This window comes from Sceloporus occidentalis, unplaced genomic scaffold, assembly GCF_023333645.1.
Source record: "Sceloporus occidentalis isolate IW3139 unplaced genomic scaffold, rSceOcc1.0.p SCAF_87, whole genome shotgun sequence".
Taxonomy (NCBI): Eukaryota; Metazoa; Chordata; class Lepidosauria; order Squamata; family Phrynosomatidae; genus Sceloporus; species Sceloporus occidentalis.
Window position 1 is genome coordinate 2,554,355 of NW_028317067.1, and position 9,091 is coordinate 2,563,445.

Consider the following 9,091-nt stretch of genomic DNA (forward strand, 5'->3'; position numbering starts at 1 on the left):
TATTCTCCACGCATATCAATTGGTGGTATTGGTTTGAGAGAGGAGAAGTATATACAACAATGTTGTACCATTAAGATTTTTAAGTAGTAACAGTTACCCTTTAAATTTGCCTTGGCACTTTATCCTATGCAGGATCCAGTCTATGTTCTCTACCAACACCATGGGTACCAATACAACTTCTGAAACTATCTTTAATATCAATAGGGCTCTGGTATGTTGAGGAAACCCACATAGAACAGATCCAAAGGTTGATTTATCAAATCCATGCAATATATTGATAAAGCAATATCATTGGCTGGGCAATAGTGGGCAAACCTAAGAAGCACTGAAAGGCAAGTGTGCAGAGAAGGGCTGGCACTTTCTGGTGAAGAGGACAGGTAAAGCCAAGTGGCCCCATAGGTTCTGGCACACATATTTACACAAACACTCTCATACTTACAAACACATACTCGTGCTTATACATACTCACTAACACACACTTACACATTCACGCCAGAACATACTCCCTCTCACACACACATATACACATTCTTGCCCACAAACACACATTCATGCTCACACACCCTTATACAGACACATTCATGCTCACACACTTACAGTGTATACACTCTCACTAACATACTGTACATGTATACATACATATTCTCTCCCTTACCCCACCCACAGCTTTCTTCTAGCTGCTCACACACTGCAATTTTGCTTTTACCACAGGATCATATAACATCGCCCCTGCAAGCACATGAAAAATTTTCATAAGACATGATGTATACCGGTACATTTGGAAGCAAACGGTATAGCTTAATATAATCATAGAAAAAAGGGTATCATTTGGGGTGATAAATCAGGCAGATCACAGAATCTCTAGAATTTAGATTAGTAACCTCAGTAAATAACAAAAGAGGATTGTTACTTTATGCAATTATGGTAATTACTTACTGTAACATACTTCCCTTTTCCAGATTATTTAGAATCGTTTTATGGAAAAACCAGTGATGAAGCATCATCTGATACTTAAATCATCTATTATAGTGCCTACATGTTTTATCCTCTTCTCGGAAACTAGTTCATATCAAAATGGTATTATTTTACACATCCAAAGATCATGCATGACTCCAAAAGTTTGACTGTATATAAATTAATTAGTTCTAGAAAGAAGTTAAAGGGATATCCCAACTATCATATGTACTTTAATGCATGCAATGTTAACAATCCCTTAAAATTTTCTATGCAATTAAAGGGGCAGTCAAATGTCGCATGCAGACCCCCAACAAAGAACACATAAGAAAGTGCATGAGATGGCTCAAGTGTCACTTTAATGTTTTTTGGAACAGCATCTTTAAAGGGACAGTAAACAGTATACTTTTTTTATGCTGCCCTTTGCATGTCCATATACACCCCTCCCCTTTATATCACATATACCGCGTGGTGAACAATAACTAAGATATTGTGGTAAAGTGCCACTTAGGACACTTCTAGAGCAGCGGGGACAGCAGGAGACCCAATATGTTTTCAGGCTTTTATTGCACCAACTCAGTCAAACAAACATACAAAGAAAAACCTACTCCTATTTAGGTGACTTACTAAACAGTAGTCTTCCCTGACTAGCACAGAACTGGCCAGCTAAGCTGGTTTCCAGTATAAAATAAAACAGAATATACTTCCCAGAAGTCGTCTCTCCTACCAGCCCACCTTGTAACACCCTGGAGCTCAGGTACACCTCCTGTTCCTTCCAAGTTGTGGGCAAATTGCAGTGGGCTGTTCCCTCCACCCTGCATTTATCTCAGTGCAGATTTAAACCTGGGGCACCTGTGTTAATTGGACCAGCAGTTAACCCCTTAGTCACTGGGATAAACTGCTCTTTCCAATCTCCTGCTTACATAGAAGCCATCTTTCACCCTGTCACAATATGTAGTAACCAGTGAGTGCCGGTGTTAGAGCGAGTGTGTGTTAATCTGTGTGTGTTGGAGTTTGAGTGTAAGTGTGCCAGCCCTCTCCTGAGTCATACATACCTTGCAAGGGTCCCTCTTTAGGAGGCACAGTCTCTATTTTGGCCTAAATTCCCCCCATCCCCTGATTCCTTCATTTCTATCCAGAGGTTATAAAGTCACATAAAAAGTCGATAAAGCCCTGTCCCTAGCCACACCCTAACCACGCCCCTTAACACAAAGGTGCTCCTCTTTCGGCCATTTGAAACCTCGGGAGGTGTGGTTATGTGTTATTTCTTGAAATCTAAGAACTCATGCAATATAATGTAAAAATAGGGAAAATCATCAACATTCTGAGCTTCTTATGGTGAATGGGAGATTTCTCCTGGCTCACAATTGGATTTATTGATATTCTACTCTGAACTAACTATACCTGAGCACCCTAACTGGTACTTTTCTCACCGTTTGGTTTTCATCATGAGCAAGGCAAGGCAATGAAATGTTTGTGTCGGTTTGTTAAAGGGTTAATATCTGAAGAGTCTCGAGTTTCAGACAATTTATTCTGGTAGTGACTTGAAATCTTTACCAAAATAATCTGCCTCTTCCAAAAAAACATACTATGGCAGAGGGGAGGTCTGGGCTGGTGGGCCACTGGCCATCTTCACCCCATACTTGCCATTTCTGCCGCTCCAGTGGCAGATCAGGTGTTCCAGCGTGCAGCCAGCTGCTGGTTAAGCCCAGCGGCATGCTACTTGAGCACAAGTATTGAGCCGTTGGACGAACCTACATGATCAGGTGCCAGGGCTGCCTGGTGATCGCCAGTCCCACCAGAGGTTATGATTTTAGTATAATGGGAAGGTATAATCATACAACCCCAGTGAACAGCATGACATGGTGGCCCCCATGGTACAACACAAAAGCTGGGCTTCTATAAATTTCTCATTTTAATCTTTAAAGTTAATTACAAAAGTTTGCGGATGTGCAGCACAGAATAAGAGTTAACATGAGTGCCATCACAGCCCTGGATAAAGCACTTGTTAAGTGCATGCGCAGATTGCTGTTCGGGCACCTCACAGCGCGTGCACATCTGTGACTCACGGCTTATTTTTATCCTACACTTCATACTTTCTGGATTGTTGGCACTCGGTGTCAGGACCTTGTCTTGTGACTCAATCTCTCAACCAGAAATAGAGGAACTGATCCTGGCAAAACTCAGGTCAAGTGGTAGTGGCTTACTCACTAAACCGAGCCTGAAGAAGTCCTCTTCCTGCCAAAACACAGAAAGAATCCACAGTGCTATCTAAAGGACACCACACAGAAAAATACAAGGAAACTTATTTTTTTCCCCAAAATCACATTTTTTAATATTGCTGTTATTGCCATGTTTAGTGATTTTAGCAGATGATCACAGTGCAAAAATGATGGAGCTCATTGTGTCACGATAACATTTTTCTACACACATACAGCGGGCAAAAAAAAAAAAAAAAAGACTAGTTTATGCCAATATCGACGTGTTTAAGAACCATCCTGCCCTGATTTTGAAGACATACAAAGTTTCCCATACTTCAAGAATTTTTGATGGTGATATTTAGAAAAGGACACGTTACGTCGCTTTTTTATTTCTTACCCGCTGTTACGTGAGCGCCCTCATTTCCGTATGCCTGCTACTATATACATAGCTTTGAGGCCTGCATATGGTTAGAACTCCATAAACCAAAGAGTTCCATCTACTGTCCATTCAATCTGGTTAGAACTTCAGTACAGGAAAGTAACCAATACATCTCAATGAACTGTAGTGAACTTCATGGTTTGGCCACCCTTGCTTGAGATATACACAGATCATGGACCTTTTTTTGGAAGGAAGGTGCAATGCATGGAGTTAAAAAGCAGCAGTTCAGCAAATCCTTTAGAAACTAAAAATAAGTAGAAAAATATCTTTTTCCCTGCAGTCGGAACAGAAAAGGAGCCCCCGAAACTTTATTTACAACAAGGGCAAGGAACATGTGCAAAGGTGATTCTACAGTCTGGAGTCCCTACGTAGCTCTACCACGAAGCTTACCTCCTTGGGCTGCATAGGAAGAAGACAAAAGGCATGATTTTTTTTAAGTTAAGCCTCTAACTTGTTCTAAATTTAAAGTTAACTGATCTCCCCATGGAACGTAAACATGTCAACCTTGCTAGAGATTTCACTTCAACAGATGCTGACGGAGTTTAAAAAGAAAATGTCACCTTAAAACTGATTTTTCTTCATTTAGTACTTATTTTCGGGTAACATCTGTACAAATTTCTTTGGCTTTTGAACAATTGACATTTATACTGATTGTTGACTTAACACTTTAAATTACATAATGAGTTTGAAATATGTTACAACATTTTTTTGAGAATCATCTTCCTTTGGGTTTTTGTCACCACACTCACCAACCCACTAAAAATGCAACCCCCACCCCCATAATGTTAATATTAAATCATAAACCCTACCCTATAACTAGTTTTCTGTTCAGCCACCGCTAGAATTAGGCCATAATAAGTTAGAGTTACTAACTTTGTATCCTTACAAAATATAAGTAGAAAAAATAGCGTTGTCTACTTTGGCTGGCAAGGAGTTGTATACAGAGAAGTTCTCAGTGGATTTGTTTTTTGTAATGGTAACCCTATACTAAAACATAAAAGGGAGCAATTGTTGTTAAAGGCACCAAAAGAGAGAAACTAATTGGATATTTCAGAGCTCCTGATACATAGTATCACTAGGCCGTGACTCACGTGGTAAAGGCATAATACAGAGTTTAAAAAGCACCACGCGAGGAAGGTTTGGTTTACAGCTGAACAATGAGATGCCTCTTCTGATCTACACTGATTCTTGAGTTAATATGCGATCATGACCTCATCATGATGTACATTGACCATAATTTAGGTTGCACTCTGGCCAAGGCCTGGCCCAGAGCGGTGCCTTCTAGGACCGCTAGACGTTGCTGTCTGGTGTATAGTGTTATTACCTAAATCACTGTAGTCTAGCTGGAGTCAACGTATCACAATACTAACTTAATGAGGTCTGACCACCTACTTATGTCTTTATCGGTATTTAGCCTTCCACATGAAACATTGAACAAACTTTGATAACCCAACGTAGAATCAATGAAGCTTGATAATGAAGTAAGACAGTCCAGCTTTGAGAAATACCCTAATTTGGTGTTAACAAAAAAAAAGTGAATTGATACTGCCGGCATTAGAAAATACTGTTGGAGAAATCCAAAAAAGAAAGATGGTTTCACTTTGTCCATACTGTATGATCGATGTCAATCCTTATTTCCACTCGATTTTAAAATAATATATTTAAAAGAATTTCATCTAAAAACAGTCCAGATATCCCTAATAAAAGTTCATTTATAATAATTATTTCCCAGTCCAGTCAGGCATAAATATAAGCTCTTCTTAAAGAGTCTTTATGAAGGTTCAGCTTTCCATATTGAGAAAAACATGGATAATTTTCTTTATCGTTCTGACTTTCTGGTGATAATAAACCAGAAAAGGATTAAAATAATCCTGGGAATATCCACACATTTTCATAGTTTCTTTGTACCCTGGGATTAAAATGAAAGTGCAGACTATGGGTGCCAAACAAATCGTAGTTTCCTCCTTGATGTCCTCCAATGATTGCTACAGGAGCTTCTCCTTCTGGTATGGAGGAAATAAACTCCCCGGTTTAACAATGATTGAATCAGGAACATCTTGAAACCTTGGTTCAGACTAGTCTGAAAGCTGGATTTAAACACATTCTTCTGGAAAGAGCAGGCTGGATATGATGAAGCACATCATGGTTCACATCTTCAAGGTTATCAGAATTAGTTTGGACGATCCCACCTATCGAGGTGTCCATATCAGATGAACATTCCTGGACTAGGAGAATAGGGGGCTGGCATTTTTATAAAAACGTTTTACAGGAAAAAATACTTGCAAATAAGAAAAACCACAAGGTGCATAAAGGCTTGAAGACCCAGAAAAAAAAAACATGAGGCATACCACAAAGCTTCAGATATAATACGCGCTTGGGTATTATATACATGCTTCGTTTAGAATTACATTTTCAGGAAGACTTTTTATAGAAGTCCTAGAAAATGGATAAAGACTTTACAATAAGTGTGACACTGACCTATAGGGTATGAAACCTATAGCCTACAGTCTACTGTAATGTTATTTTTTTTAGCAATCGCTGGCTTGGTGCATGAAATCTGCTGACAGAGGTAGTGTTTTGGGGGCTTTAAGGAAAATAAATCAATTAAATGATTTGTGTCAATCATTAGCTTAACTGGTCTAATGACTAGTAGGCATGAGGAGACTATAACAGGGTGTTTGCACTTTTTTTGGTAAATATTCAAACGTCTCTCGCTTCCCACAGGGAATCGGCTAATGTTTAAGTAGATTGGCACTGTCAGCATGGCTAAAGTAGCCTCAGTAAACAATGTTCCATTTGGGGCACGTTTGCAATCAAGTTTGTGCAATACCGGCAAAGCTGGCGATCTCAGAGAACAGGGATATCTCCAAGACAGTAAAAAGGGCCATGTGTTTGTCAGGAGACCACCGCTGATCACCCATGTCTCCCTTATGTATATGGGGGCTGAGATGGAAATTCTACAGGCCCAATAGCAGAGGCTTGGTGCCCATTAAAAATGGCCCTGAGAGAGAAGTAGGACTTAAGGAAGATGTTTTAGCGTACGTAAGGAATAAAATGCGCTGCTTATTAATTAAAATACCAGTAAGGGTTTAAGAAAACCCTCTCTTGGCCATGGCAGGGGTGACTTCTCTAGACATGGTGTATTTTTAGAAGTGGCAAAGGACTTCTCAGGTCAAACGCAGTTACGTCTTAGTTTCCATACATTATGAGGGTCCAAATATACTCTGAGGCCTCTTTTGTCCCTTGTGACAGATTCCAGACTGGAGCATCTGTTAAACCAATGCTTTTCCAGCCATCCAGTTGGTAAGACCTATTAGCGAATCTTCTTCATCCTTACTATAAGCATGTGGGGTTAAGAAGATAATGTATGGGACAGTGACAGCTGAGAACTATAAGTCTCAGACTGTATCAGACTAAATTATGCAGATTTGGTTGGTTTTAAGTTAAAATGAAAATTATTTTAGTCACAGGAATCGTATCATTATTATTACAGAGGATCCTGATGCTTTATTCTTAATGGACAATTACGTAGTATTCCTGGATTTACGTCCCAAGCATTCCTTGTTATTATGGCTACCAATACTTTTCCCATGCTTTTAAAAATGGAGTCCACAAGGAGAAGAGTGGAAAGTCCCATGAAGTAATTCAACCCCAATTATTATCCATTCTTTTACACGGCAATAAGAAATTACCTTCCAAGGTCATTATCAACTGCACCCACAGATACGCAGTGTCTAGCTTTGCCATTTGCTGGGGACTACAGTTCCCAATATCCTCCTTGAGCAAGACAATCTCTCAGGACTGGCCAATCCATAAAGCTCAACTCGGCTGCCAAGAGGAAGGGGTAGTTTTTGGAGCCCAACCTTCACAATTCTGATCAGGGCCAGATTTTAAGTCCCAGGTACTCGGGGGTAACAAAGACAGGCTGAGCTGAAACAACGTAAAATGTTTGTTGTTGAAGAGTTGTAGACTGGAAATGGGAGGAAAATGCCTGGAAAACATTGGTGGGACCATGTTAGAGCCCTTCTCTTTCAGGTTCTGTGACTATAGTAGCGACTCTTTTTTTTTATTTTTTTTTTTACAAAGGGTAGAAGGTGGTGGGCACAAAAAAGGTAAACTTGGATAGTGGGGGTTGTAGTCTGACTGCCAGAGGATGCCTCTATTTCATACAACCACCATCCGTGAAGGACTAAAGTAGCCAGTGCAACATTAAACTGTTACACGAGACCGACCCTGTTTCACAGTTTATACACGTGTCACGCCAATGTGCGACACGCAAGTAAAAGCAAGTTAACCAGATCAAGCAGCATCAAGACCCACATTCTATTACATATGTCACAAAATATAGCTTTTTTTTTCCTTTACTTTTTACTCTCAATACAAATATCTGTACATTTTCTCAAAAATAAAAATTATATTTTATCTGAGGCACAAAAATATAACAAAATAAGCAATCTGAATCTTTGAAAGCACGTAGTATCCTGCAGGGAGAGTTCAGATAAAAATATAGTGAAAGTCCACCGTTAAAGGGATTAAGTAAAAATTTATTTTTGGACTGGAAGGAAAAAAAAAAAAATATTCTGGGCAATCATCCATAATCTGATTAAAATGTGTTTAGGAAAGAAACCTATGAGGGGGATTTATATCTAAGAATAATTACATATAATCCATAAAGCATCATATAGTTTAGTGCTTGACTTCAATTCCCATGATCCATGTGGAAGTCAAGGTCCATGACCAATGGAGCTCAACATCTTGCAAACTAAGGGAATCTTTGTACTAATACAGTTTTAAGCCCTTAACTAGTGCAATGCGAATCAGAACCAAATTAAGACTCCACGGGGCCCCGAGGAAGAGGATCAGATTAGGACCCCCAATACTTCCCAATCAGCATTGAGGTGGAACGATATCCCGTTTCAGTGCAGATTAATATTCTCATTCTGAGCCTACGTGATTTTTTTTTTTGCCATCGTAACGTGTGAAAAAAATACTGTCTACTGAGAGGCGATGATAAATAATCCCTTCTAAATCGCTAAAAGCTTACGATTTGCCAAGCTCCGATACACACTTGTTGCATTGATCGTTGCATGGATTTGGCTATTTACAGAGGCAGGTTGCGGCTGCCCATCGCAGCAATGCTTATAGCAGCAGCAATTCCTTCTGGAGCAGGGACAGCTGTGCTGTATACACCGGTGGTTTGGCGTTACGTTGCCACATAGGATCCCACCTGTATACTCAACAAACACGTGAAATATAAAGACAGAAAAACAAACGGTGCGGACTTGTCTTCTATCCGTGTTCTGCGGTGATGATTTGATTAAAGGCTTGCTTGTGTTAACCCTCGTTAGTGCCGAAGAAGCCTATTGCAGTGTAATACTTTGCTGGCTTTTCCAGTAATAAAGGGGTTAAATGCCTACGGCATCTCACACAAGCTTTTCCAAATGATATTCTTTACTTTGGCAATGTCTGCCCCAGAGTGCAGGGGAAGTGCCTACAC